Consider the following 12,801-nt stretch of genomic DNA (forward strand, 5'->3'; position numbering starts at 1 on the left):
CCCATTCGCTCCCATGTCTATTTCGGCAGAACATTTGCATCTGATCCTTAATCCAAAATTACTTGGTCCATCTCATATTCTCCGATCTGCATGGTTAGTCTCATCTTTCTTCCTGTCCTTGTCTTATGCTTTCCAATCTTCCAGACTACGTGTGGTTCTCTTGGAACGGTCCCAACGCATCTGTTAAGGAGTTCCTGTAACCCTTTTGTTAGGTTCCTATACCACTAGGAGTCATAATTTTGAATGTCTAAGGTTAAGCCTTGTAACATTGTACATACCTTTTCTTTCTGCAAATGTTTTCCATATTATAAAAACAAAAAAATGTAAAGAGGGTATGTCCTAAAAGAAAAATCAAAGGACAAAGGGATAAGAGAAGCTCAAAAAAATGAAAGAATATGAAACCCAAAAACAAAAAGACCAGGAAAGTGTGCAAGTCTAAATGCCACTACTATTTACTTTTATGCATAATAATGATTGTGTGCAACTTGTTATTCATGCCACAATCCATGGTAATCAAATAGTTTAATCTTGGTTATTCCATGCTTTTAATTTCATGTTTATAGATTAGAGAATAAAATCTGACCAAACAATTCAATCTTGGTAGATCATAGTTAGGTAGAGAAAATAAAAGGAGCTCATAAGCTTAATCTGAGCCCTTGGATGATATAAGGTTAGAATTAGATAGATTTACTTTCCAAAAGAAAAATAGATGAATAAGGGTTTGCTAGCCTAAATGCACCCTAAGAAATGAAGAAAATATGTTAGAGGTAAGAAATGGGTAAGTAGAAGAAAGGTTATTGAACTACAAAGTTACTTGGATCAAAGAACATGCATCATGCTTATACACATCTTTCAACATGTATGGTCAACTATGAAGGCAAAGGCAAAGATTTACAAGTTCATGTGATTAACTTTCCCTCATTAACGTTTCCCCTTTACTTACTATTTTCCTATCTACAAATATGTTTTAAGTACTTTTAACCCTACAAGTCAAAGAGGCTCAGAGCATTTCTCTGATTTTTGGAGGGATCGGACCCCCGGCTTAATGACTTATGGACTCAAGTGCTAGAATCCCCTTCATAAACAGATTCCCCCTTCAAAAAATCCATTTCCCCTCATTACCCTAATAAAATCCCCATATAAACCCCTTTCCTATGGTTTAAACCCAATTTACCTAAGAAAAGTAATACCACCCCATGTAAAACCCTTACGCACAAAAAACCAACAAAAAATCATTTTTTCCTAACTTTAAATGTAAATGCGCAATCGCATGCCTTTCACCCTTTTGACTTAAAGAAAATCCCTCTCCGCTTTTTTCATATTAAGTAACTAACATTATTATAAAACCCATTAAAACCCTTTTCCCATAAATAATTAAAACCCTATATAAAATACCCCAACCGCTTAGATTTAAATAAAAACTATACAAACTACCCCTTATCCCACTATAAATCTACTTAGTCTACCTAATCCCAGTAAAATAAGTTAATCCCGCATCGAATTCACCCGACTCCCTAATCTCTCATTGAAGCCTGACCCGATAAATTTAAAACTACAATTAAAGCCTAAGCTAATCCCAAACCACTCTGATTAAACCCCTGGGTCCCCCTCAACTCCCTTTCATTTCCCCCTGCATAGCTCTCCCACCCGACTATTGTCCGATCTCAATCCCTATGATCCAACGGCCCAAAGCCATATGGACCGAGCCCGATTGATAGCCTTTACCCGCCCGATAAGGTGGTTTTCCCCCGACCCATGATGGCTACGTTTCACACCCTAACACACATCAGGTGAACCCTCCTCAAAAATGCCCATGCCTCTAAAGCAGTGCAATGGCCCTCCAATACCGCTTTCCCATCATTCCGATAAACCACTTGTCCTCCATAAAAATGAATTTCATGCCTTCTTTCAAAATATTCATGCTAAAGTTCTAAACTATGAAAACCCGTGTTTCAAAGCCTTTCACCCGTTTAAATTGTATAAGCCCATGAAACCACCCAGTGCCACCCTGCGCCTTTGAGAAGTGATTTCCCCTCCAATTACATCCAAAACGCTGCCCCGAGACTTTCCTAGGCATTCTGTGCCATAAAGCGATCAAGTGCCCTTCATGCAGACCTGTGTTTTCTTAAAATATTATTGAATTTTTCAGGTTATCAGACTACGATCAGAGCTTGGATAAACAATTCCGATACTAATAAAAGAACCTGTTTACTCCAAGACTCAGACCAAAAACCTGTTAAAATACCAAATTCAAAATAAGAATACCAGTTATACACGCACAAAATATGAAGACTGTCATGCGGAAAGAGTCAATTTTGCAGACAAAATCGACCTCCCTAGAAGCTAAGGCTTTCTAGTGACAAACAAGACAATTAAACACTATCTTTCCCTAAATATGCATTTAGAATACAAGTAGTCAGGTGTTTAAAACATACCTTTGGTCCCACACTGTTTGTAGCAGTCCAGCCTCTCCGATCCAGATGAGCTCCTCCTTCTCTTTGAAACTTGCATTCACTAACAAGCAAACGATTACATAGCACCTGAATAACTCATAAAATAAAACATATTCATCATAAAGACCAAGGAGTATATGAAACAAATTATGTATAACAACTTGTTGAGAAAAATGAGCTTAATTGTATTAAGTGGAAACAAAAGAAACCATTACAACCAGTGCCTTGGTGTTGTGCAGGTCCCTCCCAGGGTCCAGTAGGAGTTCTCCTTTACTTTGATCAGCTCACCCACTTCCAAATGAAGCTAAGAAAGGATGGGAATCTCTCCTCTCAAGCTCTATAAGGGAGTCCTAATTTCAGCAGCATCTACCCTTAGGAATGTTCAGCTTTCAACCTCCCCTCCCTCTGGCCCAATGCCTGTATTTATAGTGCTTTGGAGGAAGTTAATCAGGTCCACCATGAATGGGATAAGCCCCTCTTTCAATGGGATAGCTCCCCTCTTCATGGGATAAGTTCCTCTTTCATTGGGATGCATGAACCATCTGGAGGCGCTCAATCCACGTCAAACCATCTTCTAGAATGCTCTAGAAATGACCACAAGTAACTTTTTTGAAGTGAAACTTGCGCCTTTTGACCTTTATAGGAGTACGCACCCACCCCTTTATAGACAGAGCGTACAAGTACGCAGGTATTGTGAACTTGGGGTGCGTACACGCAGGTGAGGCCAAGAGAAACTACGTAACCATAGTTAATTGACTTTTTAAGGACTTTCTCTCTTTCTTGGAGTTTGACATGAGGAGCAGAGGTATGAGACTTGCCAAGGAGGATAGTATGACAGTTGATGAAGCCATACTAACTGTAGATAGTCATGGTGACAAATTTTAGTGTAACAGATTGCCCCCTAAAGTGCGACACCTATAGTAGATTAGGGTTTCATATCATCTAGGAAGGGTGAAGTACTTTCTCATTTCAAGGATTATCTTGTGGAGAGCCCGGTTGGAACCTGCAAGTATTCAACACAAAATACATGTATGAGATCATATCATCGCTGAGGTAGGCATTCCCATACTCAGATCAAAAACTTTAACTAACAAACTAACTACTGCTCTGATACAGGAATGATTTCGCAGTACATCATAATCATAGACTTATGTAGACATAGTATGGATGCATCCATCTGTTTATAGTTAGTCTACTATACAATGAATACAAAACTCCTCGCAGCCTGGATGGTGGAAACTAGATCCAGGGTCTTCATTTCTACTTCCCGAAATAGTACGATTCTATCCATGCGAATAAATGAGTTGATGTCGAGCATGGTAGAAACCACTTGATTACCAGTCAATGATGTAAACTGTTAACAAGTGTGAGAGAGACCACCAGTGATGTCAATGGTTCTCAAAGTACCCAGTACAATCCATGAGATGTGAATGAATGTGCTGATGTCGAACATGTCACGGAATGCTTCGATCGAAAGTCAGTGATGTAAACTGTCATCGAAGGCGAGAAATCTGCCATTGATGCATGCAGATTTCAAGGTACTGACGATTTCTATATCATCTTTCTAGATAATGTGCTGATGTCGATAGAAAGTGATCCGTCATAGGCAAGCCCACAACACGAAATCATAAATCAAGTTGAAGAAATGTAGTTGTAAGGACTAACTCAGGGATGGTCAAGATGGATGACAGGTATTTTGTGGATGAATGGTTTATTTGCAGCGACCTCTTGAACACATAACGACACAACAGATGGCTTGGTGACATTTGACCCAAAGTTAATACCCGGCTGAAGACTTTCAATGTGGTTCAATCAACTGTGAGGCAAAGGATTTCCCAACCCAGGGTGAATGAAAAGTGTCGTGTTCAAGAGTGGTGGTAAGGTTTCTTCTGAGACAAAGGATAACAAATAGACTCATTTTCCTCTCTTTTCCCCCACCATTTTTGGCAAGTACCTCTTTATTTTTTACAAGCTTGAAGAGGATAACATATGCTTGATTATAAGCCCATCCTTTGGATGAGTCCAACTTAGTTTAGATTCGAACCCTAAGAATGAGTGGTCCATTCCTGTTTGTAATCGAACAGGTCCTTTACTGTGAAATTTTAACGAGTCCAGTATAGGAGAAACTCGGCGTTTTTCAATTTTAGAGAGTCTGAAAAACTTAAGAAGACTCCAGGGTTGAAATTTTTCGTAAATTTGTGTCTCCCAAGCCCGAAGAAGTATAAAATAATACTTGAGAGAACCGCTTGGTTTTTTACGACCAAGGAGTACTTTCATAGTTAGTGTCTTTGACCTGAAAAGTAAAAAGCGATCAAGGACACGTTGTTTTATTTCTAGTATCGAATTTGAAACGACAAAAATCCGGCAGTCTTTTCCTGTTTTTACGGTCAGAAAAGGGCTATAAGGGGACTGTCTTTTAATTCCTTTTTAACGAGTGTAAAAGAAACGCTCGGCAATCTTTTCATGTTTTAGGAGTCAGAAAAGGGCTTAAAAGATGACTCTGATGTTTTTGTTTGTGAAAAATGACAATTTTCCCTGAAAATCCTTTTATCCTGCACAAAAACCAACACATTACTCATACCTGTTTAAGATAGATAAAAATACTTTGAAAATTACCTTTTAACAGTGGAAAATAAACAAATTTAACATTTATTTACTCAAAAAACCTATAAAAAGGGCTTTTACCATTTCATTTTTACCATTTTACTGTTGAGGAGAGAAAAAGGGCTTTTGGCAAGAAACTTCCCGTGGTCATTGCGGAGAATCCGACCATCGAAATCGAACACCGTCTCATCAGGTATTCTACAACATCCTCCTCTTCATTTCCATCCGTTTAGAATTTGTTTTTAGGCTCTAGTTTCATTTTTTGGAGGGTTTGGGGTTTCAAGGTCCGCTTTTCGGGGTACGCATGCGCTCCACTAGTGACCTGCATACCCCGACATTTTCTCAGTTGGGAAAATGCCAGGCGTATGCAGCTTGCCTTAAGAGAACCTGCGTACACACGCTCTATCTCTAAAGGTGGGCTGCGTACACCGCGGAGAGGATTTTCAAACCCCAATTTCTCCAAAATGAACCAAATTTTTTTAATTTTATGGACTCTAATAGATGTTTTATGGTGTGTAGATTTCCCACCATGCTTGATTGGCATGAGAGAGAACACGAAGATGTTGATTTGGCCGCCATTAATCACCAACCTTCCATTGATGCTTTGAAGGCATGCTATCTTTACAAATACTGGGCCATACCTGGCATGAGGGCCCAGGTGTGCTTTCTAGAGTGGCTGGTTGAAAGGTGGAACATTCAGGATCAATGCTTTTACATAGGAGGGCACCAGCCCGAGATAGAGCCCTCAGATATTTACTTTCTCACTGGTTTGCCCAAGAGGGGCGAACAATTGAATCTGTCCGGGACTAGGCCGGGTGGCCAGTCCATCGCTAGTCTCCGTCTAGAGTGGTGTAATAATCAAAACTAGGAGAGGGGGATAGAGATTAAAAAGATATTCCGACCTGAACTTATGGTAATTTCCTTTACAATTACCAGACTTTGTGGAGCTGCCGCTTTGCACATTGCCACTTGGTCCCAAATGCGGATGGCGATTGATTGTTATCAGGGCACCATTTTCAACTGGTGTGATGCTGCGTTGGCCAATTTAAAGGTCCAACTAACTAGGACAAAAAATGGACAGTTAAAGACTTTTCGTTATGGGCCTTTAGTTGTGAGTTTTTCCCTAGAGAGGGTTCTGATGCTGATCCCATAGCAGCTCACTGTTGAGGTTGGGCTTCCTCGAGAGCCTAAGTTGATGCGATGGGTTGCGGTACTGGCCCGTCATCCTGATGAGGGAACAGAGATTGTTCGATTTACTCCAGAGTACTTTCACTGGTTAGAGGACCAGGTCTTTTCGATACAGGATTTTCCTTATGCCGAAGTTAATTTTCGTGGAGATCTGGACATGATTCTTCCACCGGGAGAATAGTGGGATGACACAGGTACTTCATTTTCACAAGTTTTTAAATTATCTATTTTTTTTGTTTTTATATCGTCTCAAAGCTGACAGTGACAATTTTCAAAATGCGGATGTAGGCCCACAACGTCCAGCCAATCTCCGGCCTTTCGAGAGGAGACAACCAGTTGCACCGACACCAGTCCCACAGGACGAGGCTACAGAGACCTTAGCTGAGTTGGAACAAGACCTAGAGCGTCTGACGAAAGATATACCAGAGACTACTATAGATGATATTCCTATCAGGCTTCAACGCTATGTAGTCAGAGTCCCAGGACCTTTTATAAGGTTCTTGTGTAGGGTAGCCCGTGCAGTGGTGTCGTATAGAGATCATCACCAGTGATTGGATGGTCGTTTTTTGTAGACACATGTGACATTTTGGTTTTTTATACTTATCATTTTTGCCGATCATAAGGTGTTTTGCAACCTATGATCGAAGATGATGTATTTTTGACACACTCCTATCTATATATATCATTATTACCGGCTTATCTTGTTAAATATGTGTGATTAAATGTTTTTAAATTTACATGTATGATTATCGCAAATGTCTGTCTAACATTCGAGAAGAAATTGCATCTGCTAATGTATTTAAAGACCTTGTAATCAAATTCACGTTCCAAGAGACGCACTCTAAAAAATAACCTTAATAACACTGGATTTCTAATGGCATACACTCTATTAAGCTGTAATACAACGAGTTCAGAATCTAACCTCACTATCAAACTCCGAATCCCAAACAAAATAGATTCAGACAATAACTCAATCACTGCACTGTATTCTGCAATGTTGTTTGTTGTTTGACCGAGGCTCACCCCATGCATAGAAACTAACTCGTCAGAGGGCGAATAGATAACCCAAGCTGCGGAAGAGATATTCCGTGTACTACGACAAGCACCGTCAGCAAATCCAATGTATGTTTGGAGAGGCATCGACATCTGCAAACATCAAGGGTAAAACCAAGATAAGCAGAATAACGACAGAAAACACACTTTCTAAGCTAAGCACACTGTCTAAACTAACAAAAACACCAGCTAGAAAGAAAAAACTTAACCTAACTTAAAATCTCCATACCCATTATTTAAGCATAATACCTCTTTAGGTAAAGTCCATTTCTGGGTTTACCCAAAGAGTCCCCGTCAAAGTCAACCAACTCATAGGCCCCTTTTGCTAGCTTTCGCTTGACAATATAGGGCCCATGCCACATAGGAACGAATTTTCCAGCACCTAATTTATCGTTAGCTTGATCATATAATAGCACTAGGTCTCCTTCCAAAAAATTTCGAGGGGTCACATTTCGATCATACTGAGCTTTCATACGTTTTGCATGAGTCTCGATTGCCAATGCAGCATCACATCGAGTCTCATCTAATTGAGCTAAGTATAATAAACGCTTCTCCTCTTCGGAAGTAGCTGGAAGTAATTCGACAGCCATTTGAAGTGACGGGATTTCGCATTCAATGGGCAGCACAGCTTCCAAACCATAAACTAGTTGGAAATGAGTGAACCCTGTTGATGTTTTCACTGAGGTTCGGTATGCCCAAAGCGCGGAAAATAACATGTTGTGCCAATTCGACCGATGAATACCAATGATTCGTCGGATCATGATAACTAAAACTTTGTTGATGGACTCAACCAGACCGTTTGCTTGGGGATAATAAGGAGTTGAGCTATCATGACGAAAACCAAGCTGGCCTGTAAGTTCTGTCATCATAATGTTTCGAAAATGGTGCCCATGGTCAGTGATTATCGCTTGTGGGACACCAAACCTAGCAATAATGTGATTGAATATGAAAATTGCAACTGTCTTGCCGTCAGCCTCGAATGTAGGCATCGCCTCGGCCCACTTAGTAAAATAATCAACTGCAAGGATGATATACGCATGCCCCCCGGCCGAGTGAGGTTTACATGTAATAAAATTGATACCCCATTTGGCAAAAGGACCAACGGAAATTATAGGGTGGAGAGGAGTAGGTGGTGCGCGCATCTTGCAATCAAACACTTGACAGTTGTGGTATTTCCGGACCGCAATAATACAGTCTTTAAACAAGGACGGATAGAAGTAGCCAGCGTGCAATATCTTTTGGGTTGTGGCATACCCAGACATATGACCGCCACACGCTCTAGAGTGACAGTCATTCAAAACTCTTTCAGCTTCTTCGTGAGTTAAGCAACGTCGGGAAACCAAGTCTGCCCCACGACGATAAAGAGTATCTCCAATAATTTTGTATTGTTGGGACTGGAATCGAATTTTCTGGCATTCCGACTTTGAAACCTCGGGCCGAAAGGATTGGGTTTGGAGATAGATGATTATATCCCCATACCACGGATCTAAAGTGCTTATGAGAAACAAAGATTCGTTCGCAATGGGTTCCTCTGCCACAGTTTCTGTGTTAGCACGCGGGAAATCACACATCAACTCTGCAAAAACTAAAGATTTCTTAGACTTAGATTTTTCACATTCTAAGTCGAAATCCTGCAGGATAACAATCCATTTTGAGTACTTTCCCCCTAGCAATTGTTTATTTAAAATGTAGATCATAGGGTTGCAATCCGAAATGACTATAGTTTTACGGAGAAGAATGTAGTGACGAAAACGCTGGACAGCTTGAACGGCTGCCAAGGCCAATTTCTCCACATGCGAATATTTGAGCTCAGTTGGATTTAATGTCCAACTAAGGTAATATATCACATGTTCCATTCCGAATTCGTCTTCCTGAACTAAGACCATGCCAATGGTGGAATGAGCAGCGGCGAGGTACAAAAAGTAATCCTGGTTGTAGTTGGGAGGATGCAGCAATGGTGCATGGGTCAACGCATGCTTGAGTGCATCAAAAGATTTTTGAGCTATCTCATCCCAAGAGAATTAAGCATTCTGTTTCAACAACCGGGTAAAACCCTTTGTAATCTCAGCGTAGTTAGGAATGAATCGGCGTAAAAAGTTTGCTTTCCCCTGCAAACTTTGGAGTTGGCGAAGACTCGAAGGAGGAGGCAATTTGATGATAGCTTCTACCTTCGAGGGATCGGCGCGGATGCCGGCTTTTGAAACTACAAATCCCAGCAATCGTCCCACTTCTATATAGAAGACACATTTGTGTGGGTTCAACCGTATACGATAATGCCTACACCTCATGAAGATTGCTCGTAAATGGACAAGGTGATCAGCTCGATGTAATGAATGAGCGGGCAAATCATCGAGATACGGTTGCACAATGTGTTTGATGTCATGAAACGCATAAGACATCGCCCATTGAAAAGTGGCTCTAGCATTCTTAAGCCCAAAAGGTAATTTGCAATAAGCAAATGTCCCCCATGGACAAATGAGAGCCGTTTTTGGTTGATCGGCAGGTAGAATATTGATTTGATTGTAACCGGAAAAACCTTCCATAAAGGAAAATATTTTGCTGCCGGCACAATCATCAATTATTTGATCGATATAGGGTGTTGGATAGTTGTCCTTGGGACAAGCTCGATTGATATCCATATAGTCGATGCATATTCTTATTGTTCCCTGTTTTTTGTTTACCGGAACAATATTCGATACCCAATCTGTTAACGGGATCGGATAAATGAAACCTGCTTTCAACAGCTTCTCAACTTCTGCTTTAATTGCAGCCGCTTTTCGTGGGTGAATCTGACGCAAACGTTGTCAGACGGGTTTAGCGTCCGGGTAAGTCTTAATCTCATGGACAACAATTGTGGGATCAATTCCTGGCATTTCCTCATAGTACCAAGCAAACATGTCGCAGAATTCTTGAAATAGGGCCTTGTATATTTGAATTTCGTCATCTAAACACGAGGCACCTATATGAATGTGCTCAACAATTCCGGGCTTGACTGAAATGTCAATGGGAACAGTGCGAGAGATGTTTCCCAAATTCAGCTCTGAATCAGGATGTTTCATTGGACTCAGAGCTTCTTTGACATATTAAGCTGTAAAGATTGATGAGAAATCGTTTTCAAAACGATCATCCTCAGGTAAAAACGAAGATCTATGATGGAGATCTTCCCATGGTAAATCGTCTACACACAGGACTTCACAAAGTTGTTCGTCAGATGACACAACTTTGGGAAACGTTATTAACTCCGAGGGTGATGTGAAAAGTGATTCCTCACGGACCACATTCATTTGGTCGATTTTGGTTGAACGCGGGTCGGTAAAAGACTGCACGGCTTCATAGGCAATTTCATATGGACTCAAAGGCATAGCATTACCAAATGAGTCTATTTCAGATTCAGAAGGAACGATCCAAGGATCGTCATAAACAATGGTATCTGATGTAATCATATGAATGGATGCAAACGAAGACACGGCATTGATTGGAGGAAAAGGAAAAGTTCCCAGTAAACTGGCGTCTTTAACTAATCCTATGCCAACATCCCTATAAGGGATAGTCGTTTTACCGACATGCTAGATACTCTCTGAAGAGGCTGGGTCGGATGAAAAGTAAGCCAGCTGGTCTATGGTTACGATCTTGCCATTATGTAGAAACTTTATTACTCTGAAGACTGATGAAACGACTGCTGTCATAGCGTAAGAACAACTTCTACCCAAGAAAAGGTTGTAGTCTAGAGGGGCATCAACCACCTCCACATCCAGACTAATGGTTTTTCCTTCAACCCCTATAGGAAAATCCTGTAGAATGCCAAACGGATGAATCCCACAGCCATCAAAGGCCTTAAGAATTGTCGGGGATTGATTTAGTGAAGGAGAACCAAGCGATCTCCAGCACTATATCGACATAATACACGTGGAAGCTCCCTCATCAATTACAGTCTGATGAATAGGCCTGTTTTTGACTATCACTGGGATCTGGAAAGCCATTTGATGAGGTAAAAACAGTGTACTATTTTCTAGATCAAAGATTATTAGGTTCGGGTCCTGAACATCAACAGCTCCTATAGCCGACAAAAGTAATTTTCGTTGTGCTGGGCATGATTGCAGCACTTCAAAAGCCGACATTGCTGAGGGTGAAACAGCTAAATCCTCAACAATGTTGTTGATCCAGGTGGATATTGGTGGCCACTTGCCAAGTCCACCTGGACCCCCACCATTGTCTTTCTCAGCATTTCCAGTTTCCTTAATTGTAGCACAACTTACTATTTTTAGCAGTTTTTCGGGTCCTGAACTTCCGGAGCCGTTTTGAGGCCCTAAATGACGTTCTTTGGGAAATCTGGGGGCAACATGGGTCCATGGATTGATGTTGCCCTTCCCAAAGTGGTAGTGCTCGGATAGATCTTTCTAACGAGCTATTGTACGCGTCAAACGGAGATCGTATGCCAAAGTTACGACCCCGGGAAGTTGATGTACCAATTTACCCAAACGGGGCCCACAGTTTGGCGTTTCATCTCCTAGGGTTAGGTTTTGGAATGTTAAGGGTTTTCCATTGTTTCTCAACAATAAATAGGCCTTCGAGCCTCATTGTAACACAGTTCAGAGGCATGTAGCCATCACATCTCTTCTCAGAGATAAGCTACCATCGCCCTAGCTAGTTATTGCCATTTCTGTTTGTAAGCATATTTCAGTATTTTCCATTAATGAAATGAAGTATTATTTCCGCTGCATCTTTGTGTATATGGTTATCTCTGTAATTTTTTGCGTTCCTGTTTAAATCCGGATCAGTGGTATCAGAGCGGTCTGCTTTTTCTCTGTTTTTCTTTGCATGTCCCCAACAAGGTCGGGATATAAGGAGTTAGGGCTTGAACTGGTTGAACCTTTGCAAGACCAGCCTCGCAAATCCCGATGGCCTCCCATGGCGGATGAGAAGAAAGACGAGGGGGCTGGAGATCCCATCAAAATCTTGCTCGAAGAAGCGCTCGAGCGACAACGGAACGCGATGATGGACAGCTTTGCGCATATCCTTCAGCGGCTACCCCGAAGCGGCGCATCGGCTTCCAGTAGCTCCTCTGGAAACGCCACACCCTTTAAGGTACAAGTTAATTTTGAAATCCCCATATTCGAGGGTCAGATAGACGTCGATGCCGTAGATAAATGGTTAAATCTGCTAGAGGGTTATTTTTCTGTTCATGAATTTTCGAGTCGGGAAAAGATTGTTTTTGCTCTTCTCAAAGCAGCCCCCCACGTCAAGGACTGGTGGGAAACCTACTGCGAGCAGAAGGATGAAAGTACTGGCTCACTATTTTCAGCCGCACCCACCTGGGATTCGTTCCAGGATGCCATCAAGGAGCAGTACTACCCTGTCGGAAGCTATGAGGATGAATACATAAAGTGGACCACGCTGCGGCAGGGAAGGGACCAAGACGTGCCGGAGTTCACCAATCTTTTCCATACCCTTCGCACAAAGTTGGGTATCAAGGATTCGGAGCAACATTTGATACTCAAATACC

This window comes from Pinus tabuliformis, chromosome 2_2, assembly GCF_031772625.1.
Source record: "Pinus tabuliformis cultivar Carrire ecotype Pingquan chromosome 2_2, CPIR1, whole genome shotgun sequence".
NCBI lineage: Eukaryota > Viridiplantae > Streptophyta > Pinopsida > Pinales > Pinaceae > Pinus > Pinus tabuliformis.